Raw genomic sequence first — 14864 nt, 5'->3', positions numbered from 1 at the left:
AATTATATTTTATTCAGAGTTAGGGGACTAAATTGATTCCTTGTAAAGCATATTTTGGTTCTCATTCCAACGTAATTTTAAATCAAAGAAAAATAATATTTACAAAAATGAGATTTTTCTCTTATTTCTCCATATATTTCATTTTGTGTTTAACATGAATTATTCAAAAGAAATACTTATATATATAAAATTAAATATATACACTTTTTCTAATAATAAAAAAATGAAAGATCAGAAAAAATGTATGCATATAAATTATAACAAGAATCAAATAAATTCTATGTAAAACTTATTTTTGTGTCCCAATTATTTATGTGGTAAATATTAATTTTTCTGTCCTTCAATGGGTTTTATATGTTTCTTGTAATGGGAGTATATTATTTTTTCTTTTTCTTTTTTGAAGAATGTCCTTACATTTAAAAATACTATTTATTTGTATATAAGGAATATCGTTTTTATCATGCCATGTCTACTATTTTTATTTCACAGATTTTTTTTATAAAAAAAAAAGATGCTAGTTTTATTGTTTTCTTTTTGATGCACAAACAATTAAATTCTAAAATGTAAAATAGTTTTTATGTGGAAAAATATCAATTCGATTACAAATGTTATTTACATTTTAAATTACAGAGAATCTTTGAATGTGTCAGTTGAACTTTACCTTCTAAAATGTAAGTTCTTTATATAATAAATATCCGTTTTATAGTCTGTTTATTTTAGTAGAGATAGTTCTCACTTTTTTAAATCCAGAGTATTTTCAAGTGACGAATATTAATATTTTTTAAAGCCATCTTTTCATTGAACAATTTTCAGTTTCAAACATAAAATATGATTCTTTTTCCTACAGTTTTCCTCACATTGTATTCACATTTTTAAATGATCAGTATTTCCATGTGATAAAAATATAAGTTTAGTATTTTATTGTGATATGTGTCAGTTTTATTGTGTTTCTATAATAAAATTTATATGATTTTAAACATATGTTATTGTTCTTCTATTGCAGGAAGTCTCCACATTTTAAAATATCGGGAGCGTTCATGGAGCTGTTATGACCGTTGGTCTTCACATTTAAAAATCCAAGGCTCTTTTTTATAATAGATATGAATATAAGTTATTCATTTTTTTTACGAATGAGCTTCAAATTTTAAAATAAAATGAATTTTCATTTGAAGAAAATCAGTTTTGTAACAGTTTTATAGTTTTATATAGTTTGCAACAGTTGTAACAGTTTTGTAACGATCTTTATAAGAGTTTTGTAACCGTTTTATTTCAAAAGGTATTCCCATTTTAAAACCGAGCTGATAAAAATATGAGTATGTTATATCGTGTATTTTTATAAATATTTTCAAATTTTAAAACCAATGGTATTTTTATGTGAGAAAGAGCTTTATGTTATCATTATAGAATGTTTTCACATAATATCTAGAGTGTGACAAATTTATGTCTGCTTTTACATGTGTGTGTGTTTTTTTTCATAGCTTTTTTTCATAATTTTAAATTCGCGATATTTATTTAAGAAAACATTAGTTTTTACATTAGGACATAAATTGAAAAAAGTTATACCTTCCGATTGGTTAGGCACGATTTAGCTTGGATATAAATATTTTCATAGTTCTTTTTTGTTGTTGTTTTACAAATGACTTTCAATGGTTCAAGTTCAGATTATTTTTATGTGAAGATAATTAGTTTTATTTATATGTTTTATATTAAAAATCTTTGTTCTTACATTTTAAAACTTGTGTTTTTTCATTAATGTTTTTCGCATTTTAAAACTTGTGTTTTTTTTTATTAAAAATGTTTTTTCACGTTTTAAAACTGATTAGCAGTTTTATTTATTGGCATCATTCAAAAATGATTCTGACGTCTTTAGCATATATCACGTTTTAAAATATATCACCTTTTCATATAAATACTAGCAATTTTATTTTTTTACAGCTTTTCATTCAGAAAATTTTCACATTTGTAAATCCAAAGTGTCTTCATGTGTAATCGTTTTATTGAAAAGGTCTTCACATTTTTAAAATCCAGAGTAGGAGAAATATCAATTGTCCTTTTTCTATCAACACTTTTACGTTTAAAAATCCAAGATATTTTTCTGGGGAAAATTGTCATTTAATATAAGCACTTCCACTTCCAAACGAATATTGTAGCATTTTTTAATGTGATAATTTTTTAATTATATGTATTGATATTATTCAAAAAAAGGGTCTTCACATTTTTAAATCCAGAGTATTTTCATGTGACGATGAACAGCTTTATTTAATGACATCCGTTCTTTCAACAAAGGTCTTCACATTTGTAAATCCAAAGTATTTTCACGTGACAGTTTTGTTTATTGGAATCAGTTTATCGAGAAACATGTCTTCACATTTTTATATTCCAAAACAAGGCAAATATCAGTTGGAGTTGGCCTCGTTCCATCAGCATTTTTACATTAAGAAAATCCAGGATATTTTTATGGGTTTTAATATCAGCGCTTTAACATCCAGGCGAATTTCATTGTAGATTTTCAAACAATAAATAAATAAATAAATAAAAATAAACAAAAAGTCGTTTTAGTTTCGGTTCTGGTTGGAGTGATTTACCTTGGATATTTGCACACCTGGTGAGGATACGACTTGCTTGCAGTATATTTGTTTCCTTGTGAAATCTGAAATAATCTTTTGAATGAAGCAACGCATCAGGAAATGAAATGACTACACAAACTTGTGTAGGAAGCTGCAGTGAACAGAAAACATGTTAGTTGTGATCTTCATCCGATATATGAAATTAAATTTTAATTCATACACGGAATAATGGATTCGATAGCAGGAGCGTGGTTGCTTAACTGGAGAAAAATGTTTAAAAATTTATTTTCTCGTGAATAGTCTTAAATCTATTACTTTCTAGATTTTTTTTTTATTAGTCTTAGTTTTTTTTATGTAGTGACGTCACTTGAGAAAAAAAAAGTATTCTCAATTTATAATATATACTCCCTGCTAAGCGAATTTAACGTTAACGAGTGAATCTCTCGCATCTTTGTGAAGTGTCGTTTTTTTTGCTATTTCTTTTACTTGTTTTGTTGTGGAATTCAAAAAAAAAAATTAAAAAAAAAAAAGACTAAATCGTAACAAAAGTTGGTTGGGAAAAGAAGAGTGGGGGGAAAAAACTAAGATGGATAAAAGCACAAAGTTAATACTACGGCAAAGAAGGTTGTGTGGATTGAATTAAGATAACAAAAAATAAATAAAAGATTTAGGAAAATATGTTTCTTTTTTTTTTTTTAAGTTTAAGATTTAAAAAGACAGTAACTAAGGAGACAGAGTGAAGAATGAAGGAGTTTTGAAGAATAAAATAAATGAAAGAATAAAATAAATAGAATTAAAGAAAAGAGAAGGAAAGACATAAAGAATGTGTGAATGAAGGAGGATGAAAGAATTAGGAGTACAGGTGAAAGAAAAAAGAAAAAGAAGAAAATGAAGAAAGAAAAGAGTAAAGAATGTAATGAATTAGGAGTACAGGCGTGATAAAAGGGAAAAAGAAGAAAATGGAGGAAGAAAGAGAACAATAATTTATGAATTAGAAGTACAAGAGAAAGAAAAAAAGGAGGGGATAAGAAAATGAAGAAATAAAGAAAAAGGAAATAAAATAAAGAAAGAGAAAAGAAATCAATTAGAAGTAAAAGTTGAACGAAAAAGGAAGAAAAGAAAACTAAGAAAGAAAGAAAGAGAAAATTAAATCAATTCATCAGAACTAAATGGGACATAAAAAAAAAGGAATAGGATAAGATGAAGAAAGAAAGAAAAATGAAATTAATGAATTAAGAATAAAAAAAATAAATAAAAAAATTAAGGAAAATATGTTTCTTTTTCTTTTCTGGAAATTTAAGATTTAAGAAAGAAAGTAAATAATGAGACAGAGTGAAGAATGAAGGAGTTTTGAAGAATAAAATAAAATAGAATTAAAGAAAGGAGAAGGAAAGATATAAAGAATGTGTGAATAAAGAAAGATGAAAGAATTAGGAGTACGGGTGAAAGAAAAAAGAAAAAGAAGAAAATGAAGAAAGAAAAGAGTAAAGGAAGCAATAAATTAGGAGTACAGATGTGATCAAAAGAAGAAAAAAGGAGGATAAGAAACCGAAGGAATAAAAAGAAAGGGAATTAATGAATTAGATGCAAAGACGAAAAGAAAAAGGAAATAAAAGAAAGAAAGAGAAAAGAAATCAATTAATTAAAAGAAAAGGGCGACAGAAAAAAAGGAGTTGGATAAAATGAAGAAAGAAAGAGAAAGGAAATTAATGAATTAGGAGTAACTCTGGAAAGAAAGAGAAAGAGAAGAAAATAAAAAAAAATAGACAAGGAATTAATAGATTGAAACTAACGGTGTAAGAAAAACCAAGGAGAAGAAAATAAACAAATAAAGAAAAAAAAAAGAAATGAATGAATTAGAAAAAAAAAACGGTAAAGGAAAAAGAAAAAGAAAGAAAATGGAGAAAGAAAGAGAAAAAGAATTAAAGAATTAGAATTAAAAGTGAAAGAAAAAAGAAAAAGAAGAAAACGAAGCAAAAATATAAAAAGAATATCAAAGGAAGAAAAATACATGATTTGTTAAATTTATAGTCAAAGAAGGAAATAAATTTAACATTGGATGATAATGAATGATATAAGAATGAGCTGAAGTATTGAAAGAAATTTTAAATCTAATATATAAAAGGCTATATGTCTGTCCGTCTTTTTCCATATTTTCAAACCTTATCTCCTCCGAAACTAAAAGTCGCAGAGCGGCGCTAGTGGCCTCAAATGATTTGATATTTTTATGGACCGTTCTTTTATGGATCTTTAGCCGGTGAAAATAGTTTTAAAGGGGTCAAAAAGATGCCAAAATTGAAAACATCGTTGTATATTTTGTACAATCATATTAGTTTAGTTTTAATTTTTCACTTTTTACCGGTTCGTATGTGTGTCACGTTGGTAGAGTGATAACGTCACTAGCTTTGAATGCTGCAGTTTCGGTTTCGATTCTAGCTGATGGAACCCAAATACCCATTTTTTTTTTTTTTTAACTTTTGAAATCACGACTCTATAATAATATATATGAAATCTGGCCAAATTAAAATATCATATTTAAGCGTATTTTACGCCCAGGCAAGTCGCCCCCACTCCCATTAGTAAGAAATAAAGAAAGAATTGAAGGAACTAATAAAGGATGTAGACGTAAAGAAGGAAAAAAGGACTTAATGTTTGCTGGTTTGTTTTATACAACATAATCACGTTGACACACAGATTCTCGTTAAATAACTGAAGTTAAGCAACTTTGAGCTTGATCAGTTCTAAAATGGGCGACCATTTGGAACTTTCAGGTGCTCTATGTGCTCTTAGCTTATCTCGCCATTGTTTCCAGTCGTCCTGGACTTCTCCTTGCTACTGAACTCAAGCAGTAACGATTCAGAAGAGATATACTTGGAGATTATGCAACTCTTGCTTCACAATTTCACGTGCAGCTACTCTTACAGGGGGGGGGGTTAGAGCATATCAACTTTTTTTGAGCTATTCGATGCCGAATCTATTAATAAGAAAAAAAAAATTATGCTTACAATTCTATCTTCAAATATTTATTCATAAAGTTTGGTTTGGTTGTTTTGTTTTATGAAAAAGCAAGCACTTTCCAGTTATTTAATGCTGAATCTAGCAATTTTTTTGGGAAAAAAAAAAGGTTTTATGCTTCCAGCTCTGCATATCTTCAAATTTTAATCAATAGTGTTTGGTTTAGTTTTTTCTTTTTACGGCATGTCAACCCTTTCCGTGTTTACCCATTTTGTTAAAAGGTTTTATGCTTCAAGTGCTTTATATATTTTTTTACACCACTTATCAAGGGCCCGAGGCCACTCGAGGATAAGGGTTAATGGGTGTACATTAGTTAACATGATTATAGCGTAGTAAACAAAAGTAGTGGGAATTTTGTAAATTGGATTACTTATCAAGAACTTGTATTCATCAAGAACTTGTTTACATTGGACTTGAAGGCAGTTAGATTTTAGTCAGCTGGTAAGCAGTCAATCGGGAGAGAGTTCCACAGGCAAACGGAAAAAAGTTTCACAGGTGTGCAGTTCTAAGAAAGAAGCTTTGTTCATGGAATCTACATTTAGATTTAGGCACAGATAAAGAATGTGGGAAATTATTTGATAGTGGTTTTGGCTAGACGAGTGTTTAAGTGAAAGATTAGCGAGGAAGGGGGACCACAGATTGAAATTCAGATGAGCAGTTGCCATGAAAATAACGATAAAGCAGAAACAGGCTCGCAACGTCTCTTCCGTGGAAAAGAGGTTGCAGGGAAGAGAAAAGGGCATCCCTCACTAAGCTACGAAATCTATTTTGTACTCTGTCAAGGCAGGATAAGCTGCTTCTAGCAGCTCCTGCCCAAATGTGGCAACAGTACTCGATCTTTGGTCGTACCTAGCTTTTATATAGGTAGAGAATTGCATCAGGAGAGAGATATCTACTGGAGCGGTAGAAGGATCCCACCATTTTTTCAGCGACCTTAGCAACAGATTTGATGTAGGTGTTCGATTTCAGATCAAGAGTATTCACGGTGTTTGGTTTGGTTTGATTTGGTTGTTTTGTAGAGAAAAATTGTTTTTGTATGTTTGGCTTTGCAGAATATGATTGAGTTTGCGAAGTGAAAGGGGAAAAAACACTAGCATCAATCTTTGGTGACCTTTAGGTCAAGAAGCTAGTATCTTCAGACAGTCTGACCTGGTAACTCTGAGAGGGATTAAAGAAACAAAAAGAAAGGAAGGAGAAAAAGAAGAAAATGACTCCGGAAAATAAAGAGAGAAAAAAGCAAAGGAAAAAGTTGATTTTATGGTGAAAAACTAAAATGCGTGAATGTAAAAAATAAATAAAAAAAAGAAAAGAATAAGCGGTTTAGTAGACAAAAGGAAAGACGAAAATAAATGAAAAAAGAAAGATAAATAAAAGATGTTTTTTTTTTTAAGTTTAAAGATAAAGAAAAGATAAGAATGTAAATAATAGACACAGACGAAATTAAGATGTACATAAATCTGAGACAATGTCATTACCGTAAAAAAATGACCTCCAGACCAGAGTGGGATGGGGCTGCAAATGGATGGTAACATTTAATGCCAGTAAGATTAAGCTACCCTCCTTTAACAATTACAAGACGCCTCTCCAACCACCGATATCCATGACAAATAACACCCTACCTGAGAAGCCTCCATTTAAACTCCTCTGTCTAAAATTCACAGGCAATATGAACTGGATCAAATACATAGAGGACATTGCAAAGGCTGCTGCAAAGAAGGTGGGTTCTTTCTATTGAGCTAGAAGACTAGTCACACTTAAGAGTATCCTGTACCTCTACAAGACCACCATTCGCCTATGCATGGAGTATTGTTGCCACATCTGGGTTGCCACATCTGGGTTGGTGCATCTACCACTATCCTCTCCCTCTTGGATAGGGTCTAAAAAAGAGTTTTCGATCTAATAGCTCCCACCTTGTCAACTAAGCTCCAATCCCGCAGTCGATGCAATGTAGCATCTCTATGCCTGTTTTACAAATATTTTAATAGAATGTGCTCTGATAAACTAGTTGCACTCGTGTCCCCTTGACGTAAATATCACTGACAAACCCGTTTAGCAACAAAATCACACCTCTTCACCGTTGAGGTCCCTAAATGCCAGAAAGCTTTCTATTCTAACAGTTTCTTCCCTCGAAGAACTCAGCTTTTGAATTCCCTTCCTGCTACCTGCTTTCCTGACTGTACTGATATGCAGAAGTTTTAATGTAATATGCAAGCCAACATCTTTTTAACCTTTCGTAAGAATGATCCCAAATAGTAGCCTCTCATGTCCAAGTGACGATATGCCTTCCTAGAGGTGAACATACGTGGGTAAAAAAAAAAATGAAAAGAAATAAACATGGGGTTAAAGAAAAAATGAGTCAAAAATGTTTTTTGTAATTTTTACTAAGAAGTTAACACTTATTAAGACCCAAAATCCATTCGAGGATAAGGCTTAAATGATTGTCAGGTGGACGGTGAGACAACACCGTGATGATTGGTAATGATAGTGATGTTTGGTAATAATTAGGGCTAGGACAACAGCATATTTTTTTCCTTGTTTTGATTCTCAGGTATATATCCATTGATAGCTTATATGTGTTTATATACAGTGATGTGGTTCTCGGTTGATTAACTATGTCTAACTGTGTCGGATATATACTCGAGAGTCAAAACAATGAAAAGAATATACTGTTGTCATAGCACTAGCAATGATGGTGATAATTGGGCAGAATTTGATTATTTTACAGAGCGACTCAATAAGAATTTGTTTACATTGGACTTGTAGATTACTATGTTGTAATCAGTTGGGAAGCAGCTCCACGATATTGTGTTTCACAAGCATGTAGTTCTAGAAGAGAAACTTTGTTTATAGAAGCTTTGTTCAGTGTTAGGTATAAAGAGAGAGAGAAAGGAAGGGAAATTATTGAAAATGGTCGTAAAGTGAAAAGGGTTTTTTAAAAGGATAAAAAAGAAAAATAAGACGAAGGAATTAAGAAACGTGAAAAAAATAAAAAAAATAATAATGAATTAGGAATGGAAGGAGAGTTGAAAAAAAAAAAAATAAGGAAAAATGGTAAAAATGGTTCGTAGACATTTTGTAAACATTGTTTTTAAAAAATAAAAAATAATACTTCTATTATGTTTTAAACGACTGTAATAGTTTATTTTGGAAGTATATTTCATAAAGAAAATTGACAACCCACTTTAAAAACAGAAATTACGAGTTTTATATATTTTATTCGCAGTTTTTTGTTGGGGGTGTCAAAAATTCCGCCTAAAATTCTGATACACCTACCGGATCACGTGACTCTTCTGGCGGCCATGTTGTAAGCCCTAACGGTATTTTTGGAGATTATCCGGAAAAATAAAGAAAGGAGGAAAATATATATATTTTTTTGATTTAAGGTAAAGTAAAAAAATAAAACAAATAAGTGTGTAAAAGACGATGTTAAAAACAATGAAAAATGGAAGGAGTTAAAATAGTGAAATAAAAGGTTCCAACAGAAAGAAAAGAAAAAAAAAAAACGTATTAAAAAAGTAGTGAATGAATTTTTTTTTTTTAAATGGTGCGCATGTAAAGAAAAAACAAAATTTAAAAAATAGAAAGAATGCAAATGAGAGAAAAATAAACGAAATTTTTTAATTATGTTACTGAATTTTAAGATGACGATTAATAATTTGTATTGTTCATCTTGATTGTTATCTTCACAACGTTTCGGCCGATATAACCTCCGACCTCCTTCAGGTGTATGTTCTCGACTTCAGGGATCTTTCTGTCAAACTCGTGAATCTGCACAGACTTTCAAACAAAACCCGTTATTTAATCTATGGGGGTAGCATGTTCTCGTCCCCTCAGCCATGACGAAGTAGAATATTAAGTAATTCGCAATTGTATTCTTAGTATCACTCGCGCTGAGTATTGAACCTTTAACCTCTAGAAGAGTGTCACTTAGAAGTGTTTTTCAACCGTGACCTTTATCCGTTACCCCATGTGTAATTGTGGAAATTTCATGTAGATTCCCGAGTTCGCGAGAGAGATTCTCGATTTCGACAAGATAGACTTGAAGAACGTCATAGGTTACATTGTGAGAATAACACTCAAGATGAGAATAGTAATCCGATAATCCGAATAATCCAAAGTTTGGAAAGTTTAAAGTAAAAGGAGAAAAATAGAATTAAAATACACTTGTTAAAAGAAACATTTTGAAGAGTCGGAGAAGCTTTAAGAATTGGAATGCTCTTAGAGAAAATATAAATAGAATTATATAAAGAAAAATATTTTTTTTAAGTTGAAACAAAATAATGAATAGATGAAATAAAATGAAGAAAAGAAAATAACAAATAGTAAAAAGTAACACTATGAAAATTAAAAAAATGTGGAAAGAAAAGAACAAGATAAAAAATAAAAAGTAACATTAAAAATGTAAAAAAAAAGAAAAGAATAGGACAAATAATAAAACGTAACAATAAGAAAAATAAAAGAATGGAGAAAAAAAAGAGTAGGAAAAAATAAATAGTAACATTATAAATTTTAAAAGTAAAAAGGAAAGAGTAGGAAAAAATAAAAAGTAACAATATAAATTTTAAAAGTAAAAAGGAAAGAGTAGGAAAAAATAAATAGTAACATTATAAATTAAAAAAAAGAAAAGAGTAGGAAAAAATAAAAAGTAACAATATAAATTTTAAAAGTAAAAAGGAAAGAGTAGGAAAAAATAAATAGTAACATTATAAATTAAAAAAAAGAAAAGAGTAGGAAAAAATAAAAAGTAACAATATAAATTTTAAAAGTAAAAAGGAAAGAGTAGGAAAAAATAAATAGTAACATTATAAATTAAAAAAAAAGAGTAGGAACAAATAAATAGTAACATTATAAATTTTAAAAGAAAAAAGAAAAGAGTAGGAAAAAATAAATATTAAAAATATAAATTTTAAAAGAAAAAAGAAAAGAGTAGGAAAAAATCAATAGAAACGATAAAAATTTTAAAAGAAAAAAAAGAGTAGGAACAAATAAATAGTAACAATATAAATTTTAAAAGAAAAAAGAGAAGGACAAAATATAAAAAGTAAACAAAAGAATAACAAAAGAATGGAGAAAGAAAAGAACAGGACAAATTATAAAAAGTAACAATAAGACCGAATGAAGAAAAGAGGAAAGAAAATAGTAGGACAAATTATAAAACGTAACAATAAGCAAAATAAAAGAATGGAGAAAGAAAAGAGTAGGAACATATAAATAGTAACGATATAAATTTTAAAAGAAAAAAAGAAAAGAGTAGGAAAAAATAAATAGTAACAATATAAATTTTAAAAGAAAAAAAGAAAGGAGTAGGAAAATTAAATTGAAACAATATAACTTTTAATAGAAACAAAGAAAAGAGTAGGAAAAAAATAAATAGTAACAATATACATTTTAAAAGAGAAAAGAAAGGAGTAGGAAAAATAGTAACGATAGAAATTTTGAAAATGCGTTGAAACAATATAAATTTAAAAAAAAGAGTAGGAAAAGTTAAATAGTAACCACATAAATAATAATAACAATATAAATTTTAAATGAAAAAAAGAAAAGAGTAGGAAAAAACAAATGGTAACAATATAAATTTTAAAAGAAAAAAAGAAAAGAGTAGGAAAAAATAAATACTAACAATATAAATTTAAAAAGAAAAAAAGAAAAGAGTAGGAAAAATAGTAACGATATAAATTTTAAAAGAAAAAAGGAAAAGGTAGGAAAAAATAAATTGAAACAATATAAATTTTAAAAGGAAAAAAGGAAAGAGTAAGAAAAATAGTAACGATATAAATTTTAAAAGAAAAAAGAAAAGAGAAGGAAAAATAAATAGTGACAATATAAATTTTTAAGGAAAAAAGAAAAGAGTAGGAAACAATAAATAGTAACGATATAAATTTTAAAAGAAAAAAATAAATAGTAACAATATACATAGGACAAAATAGTATAAAAAAGAAAAACAAAATAATGTAGAAAGAAAAGAGGAGGACAATTTTTAAAAAGTAATAATAAAAATTTAAAAAATAGTTAAAGAAAACAGTAAGGACAAATAATAAATAATAATAATAATAAAAATTTAAAAATAAAAAAGGAGTGGGACAAAATATAAATAGTAAATATAATACAAGAATGATGAAAGCAAAGAACAAGACAAATAATAAAAAAGTAACAATAAGACAAATAACAAAAAAGAGGAAAGAAAAGATTAGGACAAATTATAAAAAGTAACAATAAGAAAAATTGAAAACAATGGAGAAAGAAAAGAGTAAGACAAATAATAAAAAGTAACAATAACAATTTAAAAACAGAGAACGAAAAGAGTGAGACAAATAATAAAAAGTAATAATAAAAACAGAGAACGAAAAGAGTAAGACTAATAATTAAAAGAAACAGTAAAAAAAATAAAACAATAGAGAAAGAAAATAGGACAAATAATAGAAAATATCAGTGAAGAAAATAAAAGAATTAAGAAAGAAAATAGCAGGACAGATAATAAAAAGTAATAAAAAATAAAAAGGAAGCGGATATTGTTTTAATGATTGCGTAAAAAAATATGTGTAAAATAAAGAGACTTAATAAAAAAAATTGGTTGAAATAAAAAGAATTACGGAAGATGAGGCGAAGAAAACAAAAATGTGAGGAGCGAAAAAAAAAATGGATAAAAACTGAAGGAGATTAAAATAAAAACTAAATTTCGAAAGAGGTAACAGGAAAAACGACGAAATTAAAAAAAATATATATTTCTAAAGGCCACGACGAAAGAAAAATCGAGAAAAAATATGTCTTTGAAGAAGAATGACGAAGAAACGAGTTTATGAAAGGTTTTTAAAGGCGGATTAAAGCAAAAAAAGTAAAGAGGATAAAAAAGGCACAAGAAATTTTTAAAAAGTAGCAAAACAGAAAGAAAAGAAAGAGAAAAAGAAGAAAATTAATATGAAAAAATTAAAAGGAAAAAGAAAGACAGAAGAATATATGTTTTTCTTTTACAGTAAGAGAAGGAAACAACAAAAACTATGTGAAGGTCAAGAATAAGGAATAAAAAGAATTAAGGATAAAAAAGAAACAAAAACTAGAAAGAAACAATGAGGGTCAGAAAAATAAAATTCATGATAAAAAAAGCAAGAAAAGTAAAGGAATTCGAGGTTTTTATTTTTGAATGATAAAATAAAAACAGAAAAATAAAGTAAAGAAACAGTAGGAGGACGGATCAGAAAAATAAAATTGATTAAAAACAGAAAGCAAGAAAAATAAAGGAAGAAGTTTATATTTTCTAAGGTTACAATGACAGAAAAAAAGTAAAAAGAAAAGAAACGAAGAAGAAAGAATGAAGATTAAAAAATAAAATTGATATTTTAAAAGAAAGAAAGAAAAATAAAGGAAGAAGTTTATATTTTCTAAGGTTACAATGTCAGAAAAAAAATGAAATGAAAAGAAAAGAAACGAAGAAGAAAGAATGAAGATAAAAAATGAAATTGATATTTTAAAAGAAAGAAAGAAAAATAAAGGAAGAAGTTTATATTTTCTAAGGTTACAATGACAGAAAAAAAAATGAAAAGAAAAAAACGAAAAAGAAAGAATGAAGATAAAAAATAAAATTGATATTTTAAAAGAAAGAAAGAAAAATAAAGGAAGAAGTTTCGAATTTTGAAGGTTACAATAGCAGGAAAATGAAAAGAAAACAAACGACGAATAAAAAATGAGGAGAAAAAATAAAATTAATTTTTTTAAAAGAAAATGAAGAAAAATAAAGGAAGAAAAAGTTTCAATTTTTGAAGGTTGCGATGAACGAAAAAAATAAAGGAAGTCACTGAAGAAGAACGAACCAAGATCGAGTTGTTGAATTGGATTTTTTTTTTAAAGAAGAAAATGAATTAACAGAAAGAAAGCGAAGAAAATAATAAAAAAAAGTGTAAAGAAAGAAGGAAAAAAGGAAAGAATGAGTTACGAATGAAAAAGAAAGAAGAAAAGAGTATTTTTTTTTCGCGGGAAGAAAGCACGAAGAAAGCAAATAAGATAATAATCTAGGTTAATTGTTATCTTTGAGAATCAATATCTTGGCTGAACAATGATCGATTTCGCTGAATCCTTTTCCCCCTGTTGATCTTATCATAATTATAGCCACTGAATTAGAAAAGGAAAAAAGACAGGAAGACAAAAAAATAATATTAGAAAAAGGATATGAAAAAAATTAACAAGTACCAGGTAGGGGGTAAATGTCAAAGGTGAATTAATGTGCTTGAATATATTTATGTGTGGATAAGTCTAAAGTGACTTTAAAAATATAAAAGTGTGTGTTGTATGCTTAGCTAAGTGTTACTGTTCATGGATATTTGCATGTATTAAGACTGCGTATGCCTGCATGTATATGTGTTTTACACATACAAATTTATCTCTCTCTCTTTCTCTCTCTCACACACACACATACACACATATATACACATATATAAACCATACCTGAACCCAGAGTCATTTTTGATAAAAGCTTTGTGAGAAGCTATGCTGCTGTACAAGCAACAGTTTTTGTGTGTGCGTATATATATATATATATATATATATATATATATATATATATATATATATATATATATATATATATACTAGTACTCGTCAGACCACCGGAGTTAAGCAACGTTGTGATAGGTGAATTCTAGGTATTGTATGTGCTCTCCGCTTATCTCGGCATTGTTTCCAGTCGTCCTGAACCTCTACTTGCCACTGGTATTCAACAACGCCGACTCAGGAAAGGTTGGAGATTGCGCAATTCTTGCAACAAAAATTTCATGTGCAGACACCCTTCCATATATATATATATATATAATTATTTCAACAACCAGACACCAGACAACGTTGCAGCTCACAAGAGCCATGAAAACCAACAAACCGGATATCCAAGACTCGAGTTTCGCTCCGATTGGAATTCTGGTTTATTGGCTTTCGTGGCTCTTGTGAACTACGACGTTGTCTGGCTGTAGAAATAATTATATATTCTCTCTCACATTCTAATATATATATATATATATATATATATATATATATATATGAGCAAACAGTTAATAAAACATGTTTAAAACACTTTGAAAAGAGTTAAAAACATATTTAATCTGAAAAGGAAACACTAGATAAGTGGATAGTCCTTAATCTGCAGAGTTTCGAAGAAATACTTTCCTTCTTATTAGAGGGTAGGAATTAGCAAAATGTGGGATCGGATTTTGCATGCAAGAAGTATTTAATGAAACAACAAGTAAGTAAAAGTTCTTACTTGAAAACAAAAAAGCGAAGCAGACGGAATATGGCGAAGAA

At 28.3% G+C, this 14864-nt stretch overlaps 2 protein-coding genes across 2 annotated transcripts in view; one reads left to right on the top strand and one right to left on the bottom strand.

Moving 5' to 3' along the window:
• The window catches only part of LOC145242521 (protocadherin beta-13-like), a 1864148-nt gene that overhangs the window by 1347200 nt on the left and 502084 nt on the right, over positions 1–14864 (bottom strand). The gene's annotated exons all lie outside the window — the stretch shown is intronic.
• The window catches only part of LOC145242853 (uncharacterized), a 179106-nt gene that overhangs the window by 135543 nt on the left and 28699 nt on the right, over positions 1–14864 (top strand). The window lies entirely within an intron of this gene.

Source organism: Euprymna scolopes, chromosome 21, assembly GCF_053919585.1.
Source record: "Euprymna scolopes isolate OS-2025 chromosome 21, ASM5391958v1, whole genome shotgun sequence".
NCBI lineage: Eukaryota > Metazoa > Mollusca > Cephalopoda > Sepiida > Sepiolidae > Euprymna > Euprymna scolopes.
Note: the sequence above shows the minus strand (reverse complement) of the source record. Positions and strands in the feature narration are given on the sequence as shown.